Raw genomic sequence first — 27,659 nt, 5'->3', positions numbered from 1 at the left:
TTTCCGAAGTTCCGTTTCGAAAGACTCGAACTTTGAAATATCCGAGTCGATTGCTCGCAACTTGCCAACTATCGGTGCTTCAATACTTTACGCGGAGAAAGATCATCTCTCCGAACACACTCCAGAGGATCTAATCCATTAAAATTCAATTCGAACATCTCGAATACTCTGTGTGAAAAACTAATTAATGATAGTCGCGCAATACGTACGGTGAGATACCTTGAAATACGAGAAAACGTGAAATTTCCAGGGATTCGACACGAATTACGCAGTTGTAAATTAGATAAGAGAGATTAGATAAGCCGAGCAGGAAGAAACAGATCTCTCTCTATGCCAGATTTTCATATACATATATTCCGCCTTCCTCCGGTGCGCTCTCTTCTCTGCGTGTCTCCCTTTTTATTCCCCTTGCGCGCACTCGAGCATCCGTGCCTTTCACGCTGAGGTGAAAAAAGAGAAGCCCCGGATGCGGCGATCACGATAAGAATAAATCGACACAAGAAACCCGAGTTTCGCCGCTCGTACATGTTACGGGATGCACGCGGAAAAGTGTCATATCTGCAGCCAGTCGATTTTATTGCTTGCGTATGTAGTATTTTACGCTTTGCAACACAACGGCGCAGTTGGATTTTAATGGATTTTTAACATGTTCATAAATGTTGAAAATCAACATGTTACGAATCTCGTTTGTACTATCTTTCTCGTGCAAAATTCTAAAACTTCCGCATTGCGAAAACACTGCAGGGAGAATTAAAATTAAAACGCACATGTTGTTGTGAAAAATGCATTTAAATTGTCTTGGACGAAGATTCTCGCGCGATAACGAACCTCAATAAAACTCTAATAACCGCCGCGACATGTAATATTATAGAATTACAATGTATGTAATAGAATTTACAATGAACAGCGAAAAAAACTCATGGTGTGATACTAAGGGTCAATTTCTTCACCGTTGGATAACTTTATCCTTCGGTTAACCTCACTCTTCATCTCTTTCTAACTGCACCCTGAGGTTAACCGAAGGATAGAGTTATCCGACGGTGAAGAAATTGGCCATAATTGTGAGAAGCTAGAGACGTTATACAAGGGTTAAGACCGAGAAAACTCGGTAGAAAATAGTTTATAAACGAGAGAAAGGGAACGATAATCATCTAGTGCTCAACTGCTCTGAATAGAACTTACAAACAGAGCACTCTGCCACTTCTCTTTATACGAATTTCATCATCATTTCGAGTCTTTCTTATTAAATTCTCTTTTAATTCTCAGAATTAAATTCCAGCCGTTCCACAAATCAAGATTCTTTTAAAATAAAATACACTTGAATTTTATTAACAATTTTAGAAACAATTGTCAGCTTTACTATCTGTTCGTAACATGTTAAAACTTATTCTATATCAATACAAAAACGCGGAAGAGAGAATTTGTAAACTCGATGAACAGATAAATGGAAGATATAGACATCTCGTATATCGTGCCGCGAAGGACAAGAAATTCTTTAAGAATCTTAAGCTCGAATGTTTATTAGATTAAAACTTTCTATTGGAAACTTTTGCTAAAAATAATCTTTTGAAACTTGTCCATAAATTTCACAAAAGGACGATGGATCGTTAATTTTAGGGCGAGACATACCCTACATCGTGATATCTCTTGTTCGAGAGGCGCAGGGAGTGGAAAGATGTATCGATAAGTAGAATGAATGGAGTTTCACGCGCCCGCTATACTCTTCCCTCCCCCGTTGACCGGGAGAAAAAGATGCTCGCTACTTAATATCGCTGAAATAAATAGCACGTTTTTTTTTCGGGGAAAACGTAACAAAAATAGTAACACGAAGACGGTTATGCATTAAAACAGACCCATTTCAGAGATGCGGCAATGAAATGCGGCTGCATTCTCGGCGCGGCTCGAGTTTCCAAGTTCGTTGACGAGTACGATCACAAATTTGTAAATGTAAATTCTTTATCGAACTCGCGCTTGAATGTTTATTTTAAACCAATAAAATATCTAAATTAATTTCAGATTAATTGAAAAATTAATAGCGATAATTAAAAATGGATCTATCCAGAATTGTATGTTAGCAAATGCAGAGAACCTCAAACAGCTTGTCAATAATTCTCGCGCATTGCGGTGTAGGTGCAATAACCCCAGACACAACATAATATATCATCGTACGTTCTGTATACGAACTACGCCTTTATGTTACTATATTTAACTTGACGAACAAAAACGGGCCAACAAAAACGGCCCGGTAATTCTTTCTCGGATTCGTTTACGCGGCAGCCGCGAGAATTATGCAACGCCAATTTCACGTGGTTACACAGCGAAAGGATATCGACCCGCAAAACCATTTCGTAGAGAAAACCGTAGACGAGCCATTTTACATATGCACATAACAGCACCAGAGCAAATTGCGCGTAATTCTGCCGTTGAATTTTTCAAGTCGTAAAGAAGGAGGGTCTCTATAATAAGGCCTGTTTTCGGCACCCTTCAAAATTGGACCAAAATGGCTGGAATCACTTCTTTATACCCTTGGAAGTAATACTCAGTCAATTCCAGCCTAAACGGAAGTACACTTTGTGTATCTCTGACATTAAGATGTGAGATAGGGTCCGATATATAAGGCCATGGACATAAGCAGAATCTGGTCTATTGAATTAAAAGCTTAAGGAATCGTAGTTGCTCAAAAAGGTGCATACAGTTCTTAAAACAGTTCTTTTTAAAACTTCATCCATCCTATTACTTCCAAGGATATAAAGAAGTGATTCAAGCCGTTTTGGTCCAATTTTGAAGAGTGCCAAAAACAGGCCTTAGGGACCCTCCTCCTTTGAAAAATTAAACATCTTTTTCTCTCGACGAAAAGACACTTTACTGATAACAAGACGCTTGTTTTGAGTTTATCTACATTTTTATGCAAAATAAATGTGTGTATCGTATTTTATCATACAATATATGTATATTAGATAAAATCGATAAATGTTCACTTACAGGCGGACAAGCTCAGCGATAGCAACGCCGAAGTAAGTCGCTAGGGTAATCGACCTCGAAATCATTGCCAGAGCATTCCCCGGCACACATTTAGATACTAACCTTACGATTGCGCGTTTATTTTTCCTCGCCGGCTTATTGCGTGACTTGGAGTTTCGTTGATCGCAATCGACAGTTAATGTTATTAATCACTCAAGTCATTACTGCCGAATTTCTTCGGCAAGTAACGACTAAAGAATAGTTAAAGATAGCGATAAAGACACTCTAAATAAAGATTATACATAATTCAATTATCGTAGTTAGAAATTTTTAGCAAATTCACGAGAAAAACCATTTTCACATTTTTCGAACATAACAGTATATTCAAAAGTTCATGCATCCTTTATATCTGTATGTTCTCTATAAATAACGTTAGATGTGGGCGCGGAAAAATTTATGAATAGCCAGTTCCATAAAGAAATGAAAGAGCATGGCTAAAATAATTCACGTTGTATGGAATTCATGATGTATGGAATTTCTAATATCATGTATGTTAAATTAAATATCTAAGCGGTTAAATTAAATCCCTGCGTATTATTAAGCATAATACCTAGAGATTTACGTAATATAAATTCCCAGCTATTGCTTTATGCGGAAGAAAATATGTATTTTTCATTGTTTGTACAAATATATTTAAGAAATGTTAATTTCTCTTGCGACATGTATTATACCATAGCTTCATGTTGTTCCATAAATGTATGGAATAAATATAAGGGAAGATAAAGATTCTTATATTATTATAACATATTTAACGTTAACTGTAGCTGTCTGATTTTCGTGTCACGTTGACATTAAACGTAATTCTCATTATTATTAAATAAGATTCGGAGTTATATGATCATATATATAACTCCGAATATGACATATTTAACATTAAATCTGACATATTTAACATTAAATGGTAGGAAACTCTATACGGAATACTTTTCAAATGCAATTTACTAAAAGAAACTAAGATTCGAAGATGATTAATAAAAGATAATAAGTGAAACAGGTCCGATCTTACAATTATATTATTAATTAGAGAAGATGCCATTTTCGGTCGGACTGGATCATGATAGTCTATATACTATTAATAATTTTCTGTATAAATTTTGTATACGTTTCTAACTCAGTAGACTGCGCACCGATTATTTGTCGATCACAGCTTTCTATTGGAACAGTAAATCCGCATACTTAAATCGATAACTGATAATTTAACTTTTGATGCTAATAAACATCCTTTACAAAATTACCGTAAAGAATTTATTGCGAAAAATATCACCCCAGATATGATGGTGATATTTTTCGGGTGAATTTTGTATACTTTTTCCATTATTTTTCTCATGGATAATATTTTTCGCAATAAATTCTTTACAGTGATTTTTCGAATCTGGACCTCTCTACAACGTGACCGGGCGTCTTTACCAATTGGTCGAGTGTATTTTAAGACCGACAAATAATTGGCGCGCAGTTTACTGAGTTGCAGAAAGTCTACAAAATTCACACAGAAATATTATTATTAGATTAAGATCCAGCCCGACCGCAAATGACATGTTCTCTAATAAATTAATAAAAAAGACAAATTTAATCGAATGCAAGAGTGCACCTGCGTGGGGCACGTGTCCACTAAGTTTTCGATAAGTAAAACTTTTCAGCAAAAGTAGAAATTGGAATAATTCCAGGTTGTGATAGTGGAAAAGGTTTTAATTATTAAAATGTAATATAAATAATTAGACTTTTAAGAAGATTATATTAAAATTGCAATCTCAATAAAAAATACATTTACAGTAACGTCAAAAAGCAAAGTCATTAAAGTCAACGTTATATTTGATCATTAAGCAATGTAATAAATAAATAAATAAACGGTCGCGTTATGAAGTCATGAAAAAATTAGAAGACCTAAAATAAATTATCAATCGCATGAATAATAACTGACATTTTTCACAATAACAAATTAAAAAGTAACATTGACATTATCTTTTATCACTTATAACAAGCTAAGAGAGACTCGAAGAGAGACTGCTCGCAAAATGAGACTTATGAGAGATAGTTCTCTATCGGAGATCAGTCAAGCTAACGCTCTCTCCTCGACATTTCTTAACATCAAGTAGATCTAACGCTGCCATTGGCGATTAAAATTCAGGACAATTCGCAAGTTTCCCGGAACTTCGTAAAGCCACCCCTATCGCCTCTTCAAAGTGCATCGCGATAGGAAAAGAAAGAGGCGAGGGGGAGGAGGGGGTGAAAGTCGCGCGTGGCAGCGCGATCCGGCGTTCGTTGAACCCTCTCTTACCTTAACGTTCTCTCGCACCGGGGCGACGGCAGCACGCAGCCAGCACGTACGTCCCCGCGCCGCGTTGCATCGCCGCCCTTCCTTTCTTTCGCCCCTCGCCGTCGCCGTCGCGATGCGATGCGATGCGAATTCCCTCCTCTCTCTCCTCACCCGCAGTTCAACCCGATCCGTATTCAAGGCGCACACGGGACGCGGGGCGAGTGGTGGTCACGCGGTAACATACCTCCGCGCGAGGGGGGGTAACACTCCGCGATCGCGGCACACGGACGTCGCGCGCGCGACCCCCGCGAATATGCCGGCAGTTCGCAAAAAAAAGAAGGGGACAGGTGGGGGGTCATCCAACGGGGAGACGGAAAAAAAATGAAAGATGCACGGTAAATGGCGGGGGCGGGGGTAGCGGGGACGGGGGCGGGAGGAGAAAGAGAGATAGAGAAAGAGGGAGAAAAAACAGAGCAGCGCGCGTGGTTGTCGGACGAACCGGCGACCGACGAGACACACCACGACGGACTGAAAACGAGGGTAGAAACGTGGTTGCCCGGTTGCCGTCGCTACGCCCTCGTGTGCCGTCGGCCGGCCTCGGCACGCTCCGACGAGCCGCGACGCGACGAGAACGGCCTCAGGGCCGTCGCACCCGTTCGTGGCGCCATTGGGGTCACGTGCCCCCCGGCCGGCATGGCACAAGCGGCACGGCCGTAGAGGGTTTGCGGCGCGCGAGGGGTGAGACAGAGGGGCGGTTACAGCACGCGCGCGCGCTGCAATTTCCAATCCACACGCCGCGGTCACCGGCTTTTCGGAGCGCCGCACCGCGATGTATCGATTATTGACTCTAGCGCACTACAGTATTCGATTTTCAGATTTTACCACGGTGAACTACGGTCGCGTTTCAGCGGAGACGAGTAAAAATAGACGTGTGACGAGAAAGTATATGCCGCAGCGTTTCAGAATCGCAGAGTATCTTGGAGTTCGACGCCATGCTTTTTTTGCAATTCCGAAAGTCCTAAATATCAAAATTGTTCAGCAAGTAGACGTTTTTTATATTCTAAGTGCTGAAAAAAGCTTTTGAAATAAATTTTGTGTTTAAATTAAAAATTTATGAAGGATTATGATTTTTTAAAATTATTCTAAGATAAATATAAAATAGATTTCTGTATCATATAATCTTTAAGGAAAAGACAAAAACGTTTCACGCGATCGACATTTTCGGCCGTCATTAAAATCATCGAAAAAAAATACATCTTGATCTATGTGATTGATTAGCCTGATTAACGTGGATTTTATCGCGAAAGCTTATTGGCTAGAAAAAATAGACGCAATGAGAATATCGCGCAGTGAGGATATCGATCCTCGCCCCGAACCACCTTTGCAGTTCACTTTGCCTCATGATTAATCGAGCAATTGCTATCCTTAATTTAAGACCCGGAGTCTGCACCAATATTATTCCTTACTTTCGTCGTGCGGATCGATTGAAAGCATTATATTGGCATATTGATTTCAACAAATAGTCGGGACGCAGAACCTCGTCGGTTGAAAAAGGAAAGATATTGATCCCGATGTACGCGACTCCAATCCTCATGTTCAATAATTCAATATTTTAATAGATTTACCTAAATCAATGTATTTTTGTTTGGAAGAGAATTAACAAGATAACTTTCAAAAGTTTCAAATTGCGTTACGCTAAATGGACAATTATTTATCGCTTACGTTTGACAAAAATAATTCCCGTGTAAAAACTTTTAAAAGCTCCTGATAATGTAATTTCGCAAAATTACTGTAGTCGTTTCGAAATAACTACGTATCAACGGCGTTTTGCACGGAGCGTGTACTCTCTTTTTTTTAATTGACAATGTAATTTCGCAAAATTAATACGCGGTTGAGTAATTACAAGCGCATGCAAGGCCACTGTAAACCCGCGAGCACGCCGAATACGATTATGGAGTGTGTGCCATAAATAATGCCTCCGACGAGGCATTATCATATCGTAGCGGAAGATTTCCCGGCGGAATTCCTCCGCTTTCGAAAGATGGAATCAGTCGCAAACATTCGCTTTTATAGCGTGGCGTCTCGCTCGCCCTTCTGCAAACGGATCAACCCATCACGCCGCGGATTAATTCCTTCTAAACAACAAATTCCAGCAATCCCTTCTAGCCCTCTCAAAATTGCTCGTCAACACCGTCATTATACCGCCATAACTCTTCCGACACTCTTTATTAACTTGTAATGCGAGCTTGAGTGCCAATTTCATCATTACAATAAATAGCCGAGCCCATTCTTAACCGAAACGGTATATCGTCTTTAACTCACATCCGTTGTTAAATTATAGATTTTATTGACACGAGAATTTATTATTCATGAGAAAATTTGGCTACATCCGATTACAGTTTTACAATTTCCAAAATATTCGACACCTGTGTAATTAAAGATTGGACATAAATAACTTTAAGCGCTTGAAATAAATATATCAGGAAATAAAAAATAGTCAAAAAAATATTATGTTCGTTTTAGTTACCGAACTCTATTGTCATTCAAATAGAAATTGAGAACATTTACATTCTTTTATAACGTTCGATTGCAGTAGGTATTTTTTGATGGAAAAATAATTTTTATAGCGCGGCACTCTCACAATTCTTTTTACATTACCTCTTCAGTCGAGACACTTTCCAAATGTTTGATAAATTAAAATCGATTCCACGTGTGTCAAAGAATTTCAATTAAAGTGCTTTTCATTGATGATGAAATAAGTAAATCGCGTAATAAAACAATTGTTGATTGTCACCCTCGATTTCACAATTAAAAACAACAAATATAGATATTATTGAAACACATTTTTATAGATCGACAGTTTCTGAGATTATTGAGAGCAAACTGCTTATAAGACATTTTTCAATTTATGGATGAAGCTTATCACGTGTCAGTTTCATAAAACTTCTGCGTCAGCAGGCAAAATCCGACAATTTCGTCGACTCAACGACTCCCGCGAAACAGGAGCTATCTATAATATTTTACGAGTTGACACACTCTAAATTTATACGTGTAAATTTAACGAACAGTTTTACGGCGATACCCTCTCGACTACAGGTGTTACCTTGTTATCACATTCATAAAAAGTTAAAATTACTTGTGTAAAAAACAAGGATTCTCGATTGAGTACATCCATTATTCCACGCATGGAAGTACGATATTAAGGCAGGAAAAAAATACGGAATATTTTACGAGATATATCATATTTTATGTTACAACATGCCGGAATAAAATAACTCGTAAAATATTCACTATTCGATCACCTTATTACCTCAACATTTTATTCTACGTAGAATATGTCAGAAGGTCTGGATTTATGTAAAGAAGCTTATATATAAGAAAAGTTTATTGATTTCGACTTCAATTGGCAAAATAAATTGAAACGTTGCTACGTTTCGACCCCTCGGATCAGGTCCTTATCAAGCAATCTAAACAACAAACAAACAATCCATAGCAATAATTGGGTCCGCAAGATAAAATTAATAGTCAAAGAAAAACATTATAGATAAAAAGCGATACCTGATGGTAACTATTCTTTGTCACAAACTTAAACATCGGCATTTTCGAAAATTTTACCCGAAATAATCATAAATTGATCGCTGGAAAAACAATAGTCAGTGAGCAATGTAAAATAGTATGCAATTAAAGGCAAAAAAATAACTTATATATACAAGTATAAGTCGGTGACAGCAGAGAATGCGTTTAATTATGAGAGAGTGACCACCGCGATGAAGTGCTGTCGTTATTGAGCACATAAAAATTTTTTCCGGAGCAGGACATTATCGAGGAGCGACGACTAACGCGTGTTCACATGTCGGAGTTGAGAGGTATACTAACTGTTTTTCGTACATTGACAATGTAGATTGTAGGTTGATAGTATAAACATGGTTCACGTGATATTTACAACGATGAAATTACTTTGTCATATATAGGATTTAAGTTTTCTGTATCCTTTTTTAAAAATTAATCGTTTTCGTATGTTTTTTAATTAAAAACATTTCAGCAATCTCTCTTTTTTTAGTATTTTTCTCCTTATGGATAATGCTGGTTTCCAACCATTTAAAATTGTGACCACACGATACCCGATGTCTGCTCACAACCGAGTGATTGCTGTTATGTTTTTTTATATCATTTTGGTGCTCCTTAATGCGTGTTATTAACTGACGTTTAGTTTGTCCGATGTATAGGTACTGCATCGCAGTCGTCACAATCGATCTTATATACAAGTTCGGTCTCAAGCTTATATATAGTTTCGTATAAAAAAAGTCAACCTTCTCGAAATCCTCACAACTGTGACTGCGAGGAAAATATTCCTATCAGTCACGATAAAAAGTAAAAAAAAAAATCTTTTATATATATACCTGTCATATCTTTTTTAACGAACAATACAGCATATTGACGCGCTCGACTCGCTCGACTAATCGCCAACTTAGTGGTCCGTCGAGTTTATGAAATAGGCCACTGGACAGCTCGGAGTGCCTACCTCTGCGAGCGGTATCGCGATATCGCGCGCCTCTAACGACCGCCTCTCTTCGTCGTCGACGTCGCCGTCGACGTCGTCATCGCGGACGTCGTCGTTACCGTATGCGCGCGCGATTTGCCAGGTAGTCATGGCGACGTAAACTCAAAAATACACGCCTGCAGAATAGATTATTGCACGTTACGTAGTTGGAGTCGTAGCTAAAGTCGTATAGCTAAAGGCATAGCTAAAGGCGTGCGGACAACGAATCGCCGATCTAGAATGGCACGATCTATCTCGGCGGTACTCTCCCTTTAATGCTAAAGTTTATCTAATTTTAACCTAGCTTTACATTAGTCACAGAAGAAAATTTTAACTTTTGAAAAACATTAACTCTTTTTCTTTATTTAACTTAAAAATTATTAGTGCTAATAAAACAATTAGCATATATTTAGTAAAAATCGTTTAATCTCGACTCAATCTTTTAATAGAACGAAATAGAGCCATTTTTTATTTTCAAATATTCTCATCTTCTTTTTTTTGCATAGGTATGACTAAAAAGATTTTAGCATTTCGGTACCTTCACCGAAGAATAATCGCCTCCAAATTAAAAAGTATAACTTATACAAGTTTTATCTTGTTCTGTTTTACAACTCGTACACGATCACTATAATTGCGGATAAAAAGCTATCAACACTACAACAAAAGTACATTATAATTCTGTAGCTTCGACTTTAAATTTAACCCCACTCTTTGCTGCTTCCATGAATGTTGGAGAAAATTTAAAATATCTCCGCCGAGATCTCCGCAATCACAAGATGCGGTGGAAAAACCTAACATCGCAGCCATCATTATGCGAAACTTTAAAAAAGGCAGATTCAGTGAGCCAAAAGCACAAAAACTTTCGACAATTCCCGGAAAAATATACGAATCACCCTGCAAGAAACCCAAAGAAAAATGAAAAAATACCTCTTTCTTCTCTCAGGTGGGCCGGGAGTCTGCCTTGAGAAAAGCACGAATTAAGTTGTTAAAGAAAAATGCACAGAATCACTGAGAGAACTATAACGCACTTCCTGTCAGCCGCAGGCGCTTCGAGAAATGTATAAAGCCAACTTTGCTTTAGGGAATATTTCAAAAGTTCATAAAATAATTTTTAACACACGCTCATTAATCACAGAGCATCATTTTTTATTCATACAAACTATGTTGCGGTTACTTAAAGTTAATATTGAAAATTTTGTAATTATTTATAAAGTTTAAAAAAAATAGTTTTAGATATATAGAAACAAAAATTTTGAGCATGTAATTTTCAGTTTATATTTTCTTTATTACTATTATCTCGTACTTTTATTTGTATTCATGTTTTTCTTTGCTATACGTATTTGATACCTATCTTACAATTAGATAAAAATCTTGATTTTTTTGTTGTAAAGTGTTATCGCTAACACAGCTCCATTTCCGGCGTTAAATCTTCGACGGGTATCGATTCTCCTTTAAACGCAGTCAATTAACTGGTGTGAGCTTAAGTCTCGGGCATTCGGGGTGACGGTAAGTCACGCATGTGTATATCGGTAGTTCGCGATTTTATCGCGTTACATTTCATAAGACTGGTATATTTACTAGCAACTAGCACGCTAACAAAACCACTGCTAAAAAGCGTTATAATTTAAATGCTTCGACAAATCAGTTTTCTACGATATAAAAAATGCAGCAAAACTATAATGTTGTTACCTTTACTTGATAGACCTGAAGGAAAACTCTTTAATTAATTTCAAGTAGATTTAGATTAACATTACGACATTATTTTCTTTCACTTTCTTCAAGACTTTTTCATGTCAGTATCCAAGCTTTAAACTAATTTTTTCAAAACTAATCTAACTTCTTTAATTAAAATTCTTGTTAAAAAAAATTGTTATTAACTAGAATTAAGAGTTCAAAAACTAACATATGTGTATATGTGTATAATAAAAGAATCCTAAAACCAGAAAATTGATGAAGCCAGAAATAACTTTTACATTTAAAATTCAAAAATCTAATCAGAAAAGTTTCGCACAGCTTCAAAGAACAATTTGAAAAGAAAACTTGTCTCCAAAATATATTTAGGGGTTAAACGTGTACATAATAAAAATTTAATAAAAACTGATAAATCCTGTATCACTTTTCAACATTTTCTAATTGAGAAAATTTATTAGATATGCTCTAATTAAGTATATAACATTATAATAATTTTATTAGAAATTAATATCACACGTCATTTTATTAGAGAATGTTATATACCTCTACTAGCAAAATGTAGATTTACATATAGTAGCACATCTTTAGCTATATGAGTTGGCCTAATTGTGATAGTATATAGGTATCTGCGACATCTGATAATACCTTCTTCCATCACGGTGAAACGGTGCCAGTTTTTGCGTCGAGTCGCATATAATAGTCCAAGCGGTAACAAAGCATTATGTGAACCAGACTGTAGGCAGCGAGTTGGGTCAGTGCTCCGGCCGTGATATCGAGATACGAGCGCGGATAGGACACACGCGAGACACTAAGGGCGAATTTTCTCCGGGCACGCCGCAATCCAGACCGTGCATTCCGAGCTGCATATATCCATTCGCGTGATTCTGCAGCCCGTAATAAGTGAATTCGTGTTTCTATTCGTATGCCCTCCCCCCGTCCTTCACCCTCCCTCTCCGAAAGCCCGGCCGGCGAACTCCCCCACCGGGAGTGCATTCGAGTACATCGATGTATGTGCGGCAGCGCTAAATAACTATATACAAAAGCCTTCGCTTTTCAACCATTCTGAAGTTGTTATTTCGAAAACAATTGTATTCGTTATTTACACATACTGTATTCCAGAGATTAACAGAGACTTGCCGTTTTGAGTGTGTGTTTTAGTTAAAATATAATTTATATAAAATATAAGCGTCTCTCATATGCAGATACTGTCGAAATACTAATATTTCAGTATTTGCGTATGAGATGTTTCATTTAAGCAAAAAGAAAAAAAATTGTCTTAATTTTTTTATATAAGAAACGTCTCTTCGTGCACTAATACGTTATTATTCATTACACATTTGTTGCTCGAAATAATAACTTATTTGGAAAGATGTACGCAAATCTCAATAATAATTAATTAAATTAAATAACGGTTTGTAATTACTTACTATGCTCGCGCGCGCGCGAGCGTGTGTGTGTGTGTGTGTGTGTGTGTGTGTGTGTGTGTGTGTGTGTCTTCATTATCCTATTATAATTATTCATTATGGACAATACTCTGCATTTATGCCCATTCGAAATCCGATAGCTTGATCAATTATTTATCGCGTGATAATTTCAATTACATTAATTATCGTGGAAAGGAAATAACGCAAATAAATGTACATTTTCAAGAGATTACGGCGCGGTATAGTTCAGCACGAATGTATAAAACCAATCATCGATTCTAAGGTATCTTTTCACGATTTTCAAAATAAATTAATTACATAAATAAATGTAATTATGCGTTAATATATAATTAAAGTGGTATCTTTAAGCATGTATTAGTTTATCATATCTCATTTTTAGTAGAAACATAGAAAAATTACATTTGCATAATTTACTAATAGCAAAAAGACAGCACTTTAACAATTATAATAATATAATAATGATAATAATCTAATATCTTTATTATTAGCCCACAAACCTTTGTTCCTAAGATTTTAATCTCTAAATTTATTAAATAAAAATGAAAAATAAACAATCCTATACTATAAAACTCGGATAAACAAACATTATATAATTAAATTTAATTTTTATTTAATTTTAACACACACATGCACACACATATTTATTCTCATTACTTCGAGAACAGAAGCATAAAAATATATCGAATAATTACAGTAAATGGGATAATCTTCAATAATCATAATGAATATGAAAACGTAGCGATATTCAGAATCAAAAGGCTTGAATTGCGCACGTGTCACCAGGCAATTAAATTCCAACAGACAATTATTGTTTGGACGTCGCCGCAAATGTTGACGTAGGCCGCGGGTTGGACAAAATTGATTGACATTACAAATATCATTTCCTATAAATAGTCCGGGGCGCCATTCGAAAGGCGTTTCGTGCCGACTAAAAATATATACGTCGGATGTTTTAACGCGATTGATGCGATGTTAAGCAGCGATTAGGCCGTATAAAACAAATTACGACAGAAGACCGTACGATATAGAGAGTTATCGATCCCCGTTACGTCACATCACTGATTCAACCGCCAATCAAACAACTTGATGCGAGGGGGAGACAAGGGCGTATTATTTAATTCTTCATGAAGCATCAAAAATTGATTGGGTAAAACGAGGACGGTAGGTTAGCGTAAGGAAAATGATACCTATTCAACCGTGTAATGGGGAGAAAGAAGGCTGTTGGAAAATCACGTTAAGTAGAACAAAGAAGCCATTGTGCGTTTTATATAACCAATCCTCGCGCGCGCCTACCGAATTTTCATTATTGTATTAACATTCTGACAACTGTTCTCCTTTTAATGGGCGTTCAAATTTTCTCTAATTAATTCTTATCATTCAATAAGAATAATAATAATTTAGTAATAATTAATAAAATAGATTGTAATACAATATATACCTGGCTGGTTTATATAATTACCAAATGTTTTTATCGCATGTTACATTTTTTAATTTTCTTTATTTTATTACAATTTAAACAAACTTCCGTAAGAATCGTATGAAAGTCTCCGTTTAATAATCTGTTGAAGTTATACAATATCTCTACATAAGAAGCCTCCATATATGTATTACAGAGTAACCTAAATTTCTCGCATAAACTTTTGTCTACATTAGTCAAATTAAAATCAATTTTTTATGGATTCAGCTTTTGTCTGCGTATCGCATTTAAATGTACGAAACGTTTCATTATTCACTCTAATATTTCGTTTTTATCAAAACACATTTAATTCGGTTTTGTAGGAAATTATTATAAAAGGCTTTTAATTTATAAAAGTGCGATTGCGTGAGATATCTTTCAGTTCTTAAACCTTGGAAGAGAGAGATTCAAAGTTTAATTATAGGATTAAAAAACATGCTAGTTACGCTAATTAATTAGTGTGTAAAAAAATTAATTTGTAAATGTCTTACGATGTATTGCATCGTTGCAAATAATATGTTAACAATTTTTCGCGAAAAACTGCAGTTAACCACAAAAACAAAATAAATTTCTAATACAATAAACTATTCAATTATATTGGTAATATTGAGAACTACTTTCAAGAATTGTATATGTAATAAATGTGATTTCTTTCGTGGTAAATCTGCGATTATTTGCTTCTAAGTAAATTTAGCTAAAATCTCGTTGCTAAACGTCGAAATGGCATCTAATCCATTGCATCATCATATCGCGGTTAATCTATTATTATCGATCGACGGCGCAGTAATTAGTAACGAGACACGCGAGGGCGTAATGTGCAACACAATACGCAAAAGGGAATTTAATATATTTAATTGCTTGTAAGTTGGGCACATTAAATATGTTATTTGTTATTTATATTTATATAAGGCAGTACAAGCAATTCATTATGAGTTGCTAATTAATTCACGGAGCAGAAGGTATCTCGACATGTAACTATCCAGTCACGACCAAAAATCGCCATGACATAACAATGATGTGCAATAGTAATCATTAATAAACGTAAAATTTTCAACACTAACAATAAGTATTGCTGTATAAAAAAGTAAGAATGTTGTTAAAAAGACGTTTGTCGTTTGTTTTGAAATAATTGATATAATTAAAAAATTAACTTAACTTAACTTAACTTAACTTATAAATTTAACTTAACTAAAATTTTTCTACAAAATTCTATAAAAATATGATAAATATTGTTAAAAGCTGCTTTAAATAATTTAGAATTATTATTTATCCAACTTTTTAATTTCATGTGACTGACTAATATTTAGTTTTTCTCCTTTTTTAAATATATTATTAGGATACATCAAGTTGTAGACGCATTGAAGTCATTTAATTTTATAAACAATTAAAAATCGTCAAAATACTCTTCGCAACATTAATATGCGTTGCATGTCTGGCTGCAAATTTTCATCGACAGACGATTAACCGTGGATAAACAAATAATTATTCGTGCATATATCATGAACTCTTCGTGTATCGCGCTGCGTTCAAATATAAAAAGCAAATAATGTCCGAGAGCTTTAACAATAATTATTATTTGCGGAGTGAATATTCTGTTGCATAAAACATTCACAAACATGTATCCCTAGCAATTATCGGAGCACACCATTCGATTACTACAAAACTTGAAATTAATATTTACAGTAGATTTAATTTAATGTTTTTACAGTAGATCACGATTTGATGCTTTATAAGAAAGAAGAAACAGAAATAAACGTTTGTCTGAAATTTTTGTTGCTTTGACAAATATATGTATTGTGTGTGTAAATTACATTTAAAAATATATATAATTTAACGTTTACTTATTTATTAAAATTATTTTATTATATTTATACATATAATGCATGCAAAAACAGATAATTCTTTAATAATATATCATTATCTTCACTAATGCAAACAAATTTCTTGCTATTTCTCGCATAACGATCAAAGAAATCAAATTAATGCTCTCTGAAAATGCAATTGCGCGATAACCAAACGATAATATAACGGACGAATTTGCTCACCGATCGATACGCCGTCATTGCCTTCTGTCTGACTCCATCGTTGTTCCACACGTTCGTTCGCGTGGATAACGAGTCGATCCACGAAAACGCGTCTAATTATAGGATTGCACGCACTAATTAACGCGACGCGACATCCCATCCGTCATCTCGCGCTGCACCCTCGACGCTTGTTGCTCGCGAGCAACGTGCTTTGAACGAGTAAATAAACTCGAAATGCTACGAGCGCCGCGACACTCCCGACTTTCGTTACGCGCGCGAAGTACAGCACTGAGACGTCGGTTACGTTCGAACCGCGCGGGCAGCAACTTTGCGCCGGCAGGCCGATACACGAGCCGCCGCGGCGCCGCGCCGCGTCGCGCCGTATCGCCACGCGGCGCGAGATACCTACCGATTAGTAGTCCAGTCAAATTAGACATTTGAGCTCGGAAGTGAAGCGGTATCAATGAAACCTTTTTAGGGTTGTTGGGGGGATGTAGAAGAGCTTATTTCTGAGTTGTCGGGTTAATCGGACCGATGGGTTTTTAAGGGGGGAAGGGGAAATGAAAAATTTCGTTTTTTCGCAATAACTCGGCGAATTTTGACCGTACATGATTGACTAACCTCTCATTTTGTAGCTCTTTTAAAGCCCTACAATTTATTTCCTGAAGACCCTAACTTAAAATCAATATTTGTCGAGTTCTAGCCGGTGAAAGTGGCCGAGTCCCGAGCGCACTCGACTCGACGCGCACCGTCGCGTGGCCGATCGTCGCCGCGGCGCCGCGCGCGCCGGCGGCGCGCCGCCGCCGGCGACGATCGGCTACGCGTTAAAAGCACGACTTCCAGAGGCTTCCCTGGGCTCAATTTTTAACGAATCTGAACGACTGACCTCTCGTTTTGTAGGTCTCTTCAAGCCCTACAACTTTGTCAGTGGCGGCACATTTCTATCTATTAATGGAAACGAGATAAACGCAAAAAACCGCGACAAAATACATTTTTTCCCACTTTCACCGGCTAGAACTCGACAAATATTGATTTTAAGTTAGGGTCTTCACGAAATGAATTGTAGGGCTTTAAAAGAGCTACAAAATGAGAGGTTAGTCAATCATGTACGGTCAAAATTCGCCGAATTATTGCGAAAAAACAAAATTTTTCATTTCCCCTCCCCCCCTTAAAAACCCATCGGTCCGATTAACCCGACAACTCAGAAATAAGCTCTTCTACATCCCCCCAACAACCCTAAAAAGGTTTCATTGATACCGCTTCACTTCCGAGCAAAAGCCTTTTTTTTGTCTAATTTGACTGGACTATAGGGATCCTTTAAGGGGATGCTGGAGTGACGGCCTTTATATTAGAAAATATGGTTATGAGGTGACAGCATTTTTTTCCAATTATCACTAATTTTTTATATTCCCACTCTTCATTAGTACCTATATTTTCCTCCTGTAAAAGGATTTTGCGATCTATAAAGCCGTTTCAACGAACGAGCTCTGACTGTCTTTGTCGGTAATTGTCCCCTGTCCAGGATCCCCTTAAAAAATTAGTGATAATTGAAAAAAAATATAAAAATGCTATCACCTTATAACCATATTTTCTAATATAAACAGTTGTATAAGTTATATGTACAAAAAATTAGAGCTTCGAAGAAATCGTGTATATTTTCTACAAAAATATACACGCAGGCTAGTAAGTAGAGATGGCGCAGCAATCGAACAAGGACAGATGTCATTTCGTTAAACAAAGACAAATATAGGAAAAACAAAATTAGAAATGTTGACAATTATCGACATCGAGGAAGTTCGGCCGTCACTCCAGCATCCCCTTAATGAGGGATAGGACACCGAGGCTGTAGGATGCGGATTGGTCGTCCACCATTAATGGGATATTTTCGCTTTGAGTATATTTTAGTAAAGATAGTGTATAGTATATGTTAATTGAAGTCATATGTCACATTTATGACATATGACCACAGTATAACTGTACATAATACTGACTACGTTTACACGGCTCGATTTATGCCGAAGTTATAACATCGATGTTATAACTATCTGACGTTAACCCTTAAAGCGCACACCTCCGAAAAATTACGTAAAGCGCACTGGGGGTATGAGATACCCCAGTGTCTTTAATTATGTACTGTAACGACGCTATTGACTATTTTATTGCATAAAAATTTCTGAATGAAGTTAAAGTCATGTAGTTTAAGGATAAACAAAAGTTATAGCGATTTCTTAAAATTAACATTGTTTAAAAAATTATTGAAAAAGACATTTTAATGGGACTTATCAGAGCACAAAGTTCGGAGTGGGGTATCCTACACCCCATGTGCGCTTTAAGGGTTAAATGCCGTGTAAACGCTCTTTTACGACAAATTCGTTACCACATTGATGTAATAACTTCGTCATAAAAGAGCGTTTACACGGCATTTAACGTCAGTAGTTATAACATCAATGTTATAACTTCGGCGTAAATCGAGCCGTGTAAACGTATTCACTGTGTCATAACTGATAAAGTGAGCAAGAGAAAAAATAAAAATGTAAGCATTGTACTTAATAAATCCAATTTCATTAAAATTGAATGTAATTTTATGTTATCATTTAATACTGAAATGAGAATATATATAGAGAATACATAACCTCAACTATAAATCACCAAATTAACTAATATTGATAAATATAAGCTCACAGACTATCGCGTCAACACACTTTTAGTATAAAAATGACGCGTAATGCCTGCCGTCACTTCCACTCTCATTAATGGCGGCTTTGTCCCATCCCTCATTAAAGGATCCCTAACACCAATAACAGCAAACCCAAGCCGCAACATTAAAAAAGCTCGTTGTTAATTGCCAATTAATTATATTAATCTCTAAAGACCGAAAAAGACCCATAATTCGGCGCGTCACTCGGCCGTATATATTAATATAACTTGCACTTGTAGTTAAATATTAAAACAAATTTGAATTTTTTTTCTTATACCTACAAATATTGTACATACGGCGTCATAAATGTCTTCCCATTTGAAGAGAGCTAATAATAAAAGTTATCTATTATTTGACTTGGATGCGGCTATCTTCAGGTGGGAAGCCATTTATGACGCCGTGTGCATATAAAAAGAATACCTATATATAATATATTTTTTTCTCTCCATTCTTCGCAAGTGTCGAAAATAATGTAATATGAAGTCACAATTATTGTTGTATTATTACGAATGAAATAAATGATAAATGACCAATTACTTTCGACAAATAAATTGACACGTCGATGATTGATGCGCCACTGGGAATACCTGGCTCACTCATTTATGACGCCGTGTGCATATATAAATAGAATATAATATATTCTTTTTTTTCTCTCCATTCTTCGCAAGTGTCGAAAATAATGTAATATAAAGTCACAATTTTTGTTGTATATACGAATGAAATAAATGATAAATGACCAATTACTTTCGACAAATAAATTGACACGTCGACGATTGATGCGCCACCGGGAATACCTGGGTGACTCTATTATCGAATCGGACGGGCGTTCTTGTCGAACTTGTCGATCGAAAAAATACGGTTGTTTGAAATCACTGATTTTCACGTTATGCATGATATGCCGCTCACTCGCCATTTTCCATTACTCTCGACGTTTATCGCACACACGACGTACTTTGAACGAGTGAATTACGCGAAACACAACGAGCGCACGCGGCGTTCTCATTTACACGTGTGATATGTTGGCCATATTATTCGAATGACACGACGGCAACTTTGCGTCGCCTCGCTGCGCGAGATGCACCAATTACGCATCGAAATCATTGCATTCAGAAGGCTAATTATTAGTTTCTAACGCCTGGGCCATTCATTTATATTGAAATAATTTGCATCTTTGATTCAAAATGAGAATTAATCTAATTCCTTTCTGTTACATATGTGATGTTTCCGACCTACCGTACACACACACATATACATATATATACATACATGTGTGCGTGCTTGTATGTTTGTTCTTAGAGAACAAAAAACGATGTATTATTACGAGTAAAATAAATGAGCAATTAGTTGTGACAGTTAACAGATAAATTGATTCACCGATCGATGCGCCCACCTGACTCCATTCGTCATTGTCGGGAGGCTTGTTCTCGTCGATCGGGCGGACACATCGGGAAAACACGATAATTGAAATCTCGCGTACTAATTAACACGACGATATGACGCGCGGCCGTCACTTCCCACAGCACTCTCGACGTTTATTGCACACACAGCGCGTATTGAATCATTGAATGACAAAATAACGCGAAACGCACGGCGAAACACTCCGTGTGACTTCTGTCACGCGCGCGATGTACGTTGCGATTTTAAGGCCATCGCACACAAAATGCATAGCTTAGCATAAGCGTAGCATAAGACCGCTAAACTAATGAGGCAATGAGCATAAAGTCTCCATATTGATTTTTATAAGATGCTCATTGGTCCAACACTTCGGACACTCGTTCTCGACGGGCAAAACGACACGAGAAACGCAGACACGCGACATGATCTCGCGATAATATAACGCGACTACAGTATACGCGAAAAATTTGGGTGGAGCGCGGTAAGCCCGGCGAGAACTAGGCTAGTCATATTAGACATCGAACCTTCCAATTAATCTTCCCAGGTTGCAACCATCATGAATCGCTTTGATTTGAGGTGCTATAAGTGGGATTTATTTTGCTTCGCAAAATTAACGCGCAATAAAAAGTTATTAACAATATTATCAGCAAAAAACGCAATTTTTTTATTTTTTCTCAAATATCTCGAAAACTAAGCAAGATAGGGTAGCTAACTATACGTACCTTTTTTGTAGAGCGTAAAATTATCTACAATAATGATCTGAACAACGTTTATCGTCAAGTCATGCAGTCGTTTAGCTGGCACGCGCCGTCAAAGTCCGAGACTCGGATCTCGAAAACCCTCGATTTCATCGTTTTTTGGATGTTGCGCCGGTGATTTTTTTCCGTTATTTAAAATGGAATTAAAAATCCCCCAAAAATTACACATTATCTGAGAACTACAAAGAATACTTCTCATGATGCAACCGATTTTTTAGACCTTTTTCTCTTTAGTTTGTAGGTAATGTAAGCAAAAATTTTGATTTTTTCGAATAATCTTAGTTTTTCGCTGTTTTCAGGCCTTAGAATTTATTTGAAACTAATTTTATCATATGCATCTTATTGTTAACAAAATTTGCAACAAAAAAGAATACCTGTATTTTTTTCGTACGACAAACGCTGATTTTTTTATTGACGCACAAAGTTATCCAATATTGCGCACAGGTCGGATAACGCATATTTTGCACTAAAATAATTATTTTTTATTAAAATTTACGTGATTTTTTGCATTATTATTGAACCATATTGCAAAGCCGTTTTTGCAATATGGTTCAATAATAATGCGAAAAACAGCGAAAACAGCGAAAAACTAAGACTATTCCAAAAAATCAAAATTTTTTGCTTACATAGCTACAAACTAAAGAAAAAGGGTCTAAAAAATCGGTTACACCATGAAAAGTATTCTTTGTAGTTCTCAGATGATGTGTGATTTTTGGGGGATTTTTAATTCTATTTTAAATGACGGAAAAAAATCACCGGCGCAACATCAAAAAAACGATGAAATCGAGGGTTTTCGGGATCCGAGTCACGAACTTTGACGGCGCGTGCAAGCTAAACGACTGACTTAACGATAAATGTTGTCCAAATCATTATTGTAGATAATTTTACGCTCTATAAAAAAGGTACGTATAGTTAGTTACCTTATCTTGCTTAGTTTTCGAGATATTTTCAGAAAAAATAAAGAAAATCGCGTTTTTTGTTGATAATATTGTTAATAATTTTTTATTGCGCGTTAATTTTGCGAAGCAAAATAAATCCCACTTATAGCACCTCAAATCAAAGCGATTCATGGTGGTTACAATTTGGGAAGATTAATTGGAAGGTTATTAACCCTCTAAATTAGTCTAATATGACTGGCCTAAACGTCCCTTTCAGAAAAGCCAGGCGAAACAATCAAAAATAATAACCGATCGTCCATCAAAAAGTATAGTACTCCGAACTCCGAACCGTTTATTTATCCGTTTATTTTCGACAAATAAAAAGAAGCGATCGCGATTCACTTGCGTATCGTCAACGAAATACTTGTTTGCGCGACGTCAACAAATGGAACAGTTGGCCAGAGAACTATTTAGAGTTGAAAGGACTATTTCTTTGGTCGACGACGGTAGCTCTGGCAAACCGAAAATTAGGCGAGAAGAAGGGACAGAAGCGAAAATGGTAAGAGGGATGGTTGGCGTTCTATAGTTGGACGCTGCTATTAGTTGCACTATTATCAGTATTATCCTAACGTATTTTTCTTGCATCTTCGCATCTTTGAATGCGACGTCCACTAGTGCAAAACAGACAAATTCAAGGCAAATCAAAAATAAGGAGAGAAAAGAAAGAGATTAATTTTAGTTTGAGATCACGATGTCATAAAGACGTCGAGCAAAACGATATAACGTGGATAATTATAAAATGATTTATGAAATAAAAATTGAGTATTAAATATAAAATAAATCATCATAGAAATAGGGGAGTAATCAGTTTTACATTTTTATCTATAAATTGCTGAATATTCAATACTCTGAAAATATATATTTTTAAAACGTGTGCATATCGAAGTATTACAAGACGTTCCAGTTTTGCTTAGCTTCTTTTCTTTCTTTCTTTCTCTTTCTTTCTTCCTTTTTTTCTCTTACCCTCTCTCCCAATTACTCTAAATACTACTTTCTAATATTACTTATGTGGCAAATTAATCTGAAATGCAAGGAGCGGAATATTTTTAAGTCGTCGTTCTATTCGCAAAACGAAAGTCGAGCCGGAAGGCAGGTAATGCGAGCAACTCTGTGTGTCGGTCGCATTACCTTTCGAAACGCACGATAGATACTAAAAGAAAATGTGATCATTTTTTATAAACAATTAACGATTGTCAGCCAGTGATGTCAGACGGCTCAATAATTATTAGTAGTAGACCGGCGATTATAACGGATATAGATTTATACATAAATGTCGCTCAATGAGATGTAATTATTTTGTATTAGCAATAACAAATCCATTATTACTTTTTAAAATTAGATATTAAAATAAGAGATGACTCACCGGCACCGATGCGCAACAGCGGAGTCGTAACTGCATCGTCGCTACGTTATGATCTGTAAAATACAAATGTACAAATCAAATTATAGCATCGCTCAAGATAATCGATATTCACATACATATGTGCGCAATGATTATTTCAGGAAACAATAATTGCGCGCGTCAAAACCTTTATTCTTTCAAGTGAATATATTTATTAAAATATTTGCATATAGTTTGTACGAAAAACCTTAATTGTTGTTAGATGTGTGTGTGTGTGTGTGTGTGTGTGTGTGTGCAAGCTTCTTTTAACACTTATAAATAGAAATCTTTTTTTCTATAATTTTCATATAAATCATTCGTTCCAGGAAATATAATTGAAAATAAACGATTAAGCCCGCAAAAAATATTATAAATAGTATAAATAATTATTATATGAATTATTAGATGTATAACCCAGTGAACACAATGCAACATGTAACGTACAGATTAGTTGTAATTTCCTACTTAACAATATAAATGCAATATAACACACGTGCATTTATATTGTTGGGTAGGAAATTACAACTAACCTGTACGTTACATGTTGCATTGTGTTCACTGGGAAATAATATAAAAGTAAAAATGTAATTCAACAAATCGTGTTATATCATTCGTACATAAATAACAATAATTTATTTACCGTCCGGTCGTTGCCCGATGCCTCCCAGACCTCGTTCTCCTCTCGGCTTATTCCTTCGTCGCTGCATGCATCTTCGTGGCACAAGACGCTCACTCACACAACACTGGCAGAAAAAAAACTGTTAATTACGAAGGATGCTCTCCCGCGCGTAATTCACTCGCGTCGCGTGAAATCGAAACTTTCGAAATCCACTATGTGCAGTGACGCGATAGGACGCGATACTTTGACGCCGTTTACGAAGCAACAGGCGTCGCCAAGCTCGTTAATCGCGATAGTATGGATTTACATACGTACGGTACGTATCGAGACGATCACTCGTCGATTCCAACACTCCGCGGATACTCGTCCGCGCGCAAAACTTCTTCTTGGCAGGCAAAGGACATGAGAAACGCGGAGCAGGCGCGACACGCTCTCGCGCTAACATAACGCGACCACAGAGTATACCTACACGAAAGACGAAAAAATTTAGGCAGACGCGGGGAGCGGGGCGAGGAGCGAGAACGCCGAGAACGTACCTTTCAGAAAAGCTAAGCGAAATAATTGAAAATAATAACCGACCGTCTATCAAAAAATATAGCACTCCGAACCGTTTATTTATTTATACGCGAGGTTCATTTCAGACGAACAAAGAGAAGCGATTGCGACTTGCACTTGCGTATCGTCGAACCAGAATACCAGAATTCCGCCATTTGCACTAATCGAGCAGGTAGATTGTAATGATTGCAGTATTGTCACCGCCTTCGAAGCGTCGCAACTGTCACAAGACGCGTTACTTAATCGCGATCGTGCGGACCATCAGGGTGCTCGAAACGATCGCCCGTTGCTCGATCGACACTCCCGAGCCTCGTTCGCACGCGAGATTCATATCTGGTGGATAAAAAGACGCGAGAAGCACGTAACAGTCGCAATTCGCCGCGGCCGTCGCGTTGGACCCGCGCCCGCGCCGCCCGCGCGCTACGCGATGGAGTGAATATATAACAAACATATAGCCGTTAAAAATCGGTAGGAGAGGAGTGGAAAAGTGCGTTCGTGAAACGTTCACGCCGCGAGCGGCGCCGCGCGCCCGCCGGCTTCTCATTGAATACGAGCCGGTATTACGCGAAAACGAGTAAACTCGCAAAATTTCTCCAAAAATGAGTTAGGGCCTTGGCACATAGAAAAACTTAAGCAGTAAGAAATCAACGGTATGGATTCGCTATATACCGCTTAGGGCCGTGCTTTAAGTTCTTGACTGTGATTGGCTGATTTTGCTTACTGCTTGAGTTTTACTGCTTAAGTTTTTCTATGTGCCACGGCCTTTATATATGCAACTGGATCGAAATAACGCTTTAGGCCGGTTCTACAGTCAGTCATATATGTCGGAGTCGAATGTCGAAACACAGCCGATGGTCCAATGAAAGTCGAGTTTCTTTTTCGAAAACGAATTTTCCTGGTCATTGGACCATTGGCAGCGTTCCGATATCTGACTCCGACATACGACTGATTGTCGAACCGGCCTTACCTTAATGTATCCAAAACGGATTAACTCATTTTTGCATTAACGTTGAAAACACTTGGCGTATGAATTTCGCATTACAATCGCAAGAGAAAGGCATATCGGCGCGCTGAAATTACCGCGAATCACATTTAAACGCTTTCCTGCTCGTCGCGCACTCGCACATCATCGCCGTGCCGAAAAAGTTTTCATTTACCTATTATTTCGTAGGGAGAAATGACGAACGGGAGTTAATAAGGCTCCTTAAAGCGTTTAAGTATTGTTGGCTCACGAGCGTCGCTCACGAGCACCACTCTATTGCCGTTTTTATGTCGCCGAGGTTGTTTACGATTTTGGGCTCGGCTTTTTTGGAAATCGCGAGACGCCCGACGCGGCCGGCGAACTTCCCCCACTCCCCCACTCTTTCCAAATTTTTCCTATTGCCTAGTCGCGCTCGCGGACAGTATTATATAGTGCGATATCGAGACTGCATGCTCAGCCCGCTCCGCGTTTCTCGCGTTTTCTAACCTTGTCGGTCGTGAATCTTTTGGCCGTTATCGCGCTCTAAAAGGAGCCATTGTAATTAAAGAAGAAAGATCGTGAATCTTTGTCTGCGAACGAGTGTCGGAATTGAGCCACGGTCGATCGTCTTGTTGCGTATGTATTTATTAATCCATATCGCGTCTCTCGATGTTCGCAAGTGGCGTCGAATTAATTGATTTATCGCTGATTCAAGAAGTTAGTTTCACGTTTAACGCAAGCGAATCCGCGTCTCTTTGCTCGCCGAGAGTGAATAATCTCGCCGCGCCTGAGTAACGTATCTCCCGTCATTAAATTTCCGTTTCACACGCGAATGAGTTGTTTATGTCGCGTTTTCGTGAGATAATCAGTCGCGTCGCGTCGCCGTGGCATCGGTGTGAAGTTGCACCGGAATTGAATTTTTCGGTTACGCCTCGGGTGAGAAACGGATCGCGCTCCGGAGCCGAGCGGGCGTTGCGACGCATTTAATTAGTAAGTAGAACCGTAATTAGCCGCGTGACTTGATACTCGTCATTCGTAAGGCGTACTTGTCCGTCGGGTGATCAGTCGAGAGGTGATCATGCGTATTTCGCGAGATTCATTCGGTCAAGGTGGCCGTCACCCGGCGCCGAAAACGTTCGTTAGGAAACGCGGTGGCCATATTTGCAGTATTTCGTTCCGCGGACGTGTATTCTTCATGTATCAATCTTGCTTCGTATACTTATTCGTTCTTGTTACAATACGAAATCATTTTCGCGTGTATCATTTTCATTCCAAGTGCGGGAAGTGCGTGGAAAGGCTGGAGCACAGTCGCGAAATGTTGAAATATTGTGGAAAAAAAACAAAGCAACGAAATATCATCGTTAAATATTGCGTTAAATATTGATCAGTGCGTGCGCGATCAAAGTAATCATATTTTTGCGAGTTTCTAGTGCGTGTGTCATAAAGGATCGCAATGATCGCAGTACCAAGGGACTGAAAAGAGAGGAGGAGGAGGTGGCCCGGGGAGGCATCAGGCAACGGCGGAGCAACCGTAGGGTAAGAAACTTATATGACTTTGTTTAATTTATTATTTTACTCCTGACATTATTTTATACGTGTTTATTATTAATCTCAGCGATGAAGTATTATTTTCTTACATAATATAATGCTGTATAATGCATATAAAATATTTTAGATTATTTTCGAATATTATCTACAAATACATTTAAAAGATTATATAAGTAAAATTCAATATTTGTGCACATCTGTATTTTCAACATTTTTAAGATCGATAATTATTTAGATTATTACATAATTAGATTGTTTCTGAATTTTTTTAAACAAAGAAAATTTTTTTAAGAATTATGTAATTATTTTGCTAAACATCTGTTTAAAGAAACCAAAAATAAAGAAATTTGAGGTAATAATTATTTTTTAAATAT

At 37.2% G+C, this 27,659-nt stretch overlaps 1 protein-coding gene across 3 annotated transcripts in view; it reads right to left on the bottom strand.

Moving 5' to 3' along the window:
• Sk (small conductance calcium-activated potassium channel) overlaps nucleotides 1-16,693 on the bottom strand; it is a 172,544-nt gene extending 155,851 nt beyond the window's left edge. The window contains exon 1 of one of the 3 annotated variants that reach the window (XM_071792920.1): nucleotides 16,454-16,693. The gene's annotated coding sequence lies outside the window, so the exon portion shown is untranslated. Of the gene's footprint in view, nucleotides 1-5,296; nucleotides 5,850-16,453 lie in introns of those variants that run through there. The other 2 variants (XM_071792919.1, XM_071792921.1) reach the window with 2 other exon arrangements.
• Nucleotides 16,694-27,659: the final 10,966 nt, after the last annotated feature.

This window comes from Temnothorax longispinosus, chromosome 11 (assembly GCF_030848805.1).
Source record: "Temnothorax longispinosus isolate EJ_2023e chromosome 11, Tlon_JGU_v1, whole genome shotgun sequence".
In the NCBI taxonomy this organism is placed as follows: Eukaryota; Metazoa; Arthropoda; class Insecta; order Hymenoptera; family Formicidae; genus Temnothorax; species Temnothorax longispinosus.
The sequence above is the reverse complement of the archived record's forward strand: the minus strand, read 5'-3'. Positions and strand labels throughout refer to the sequence as shown.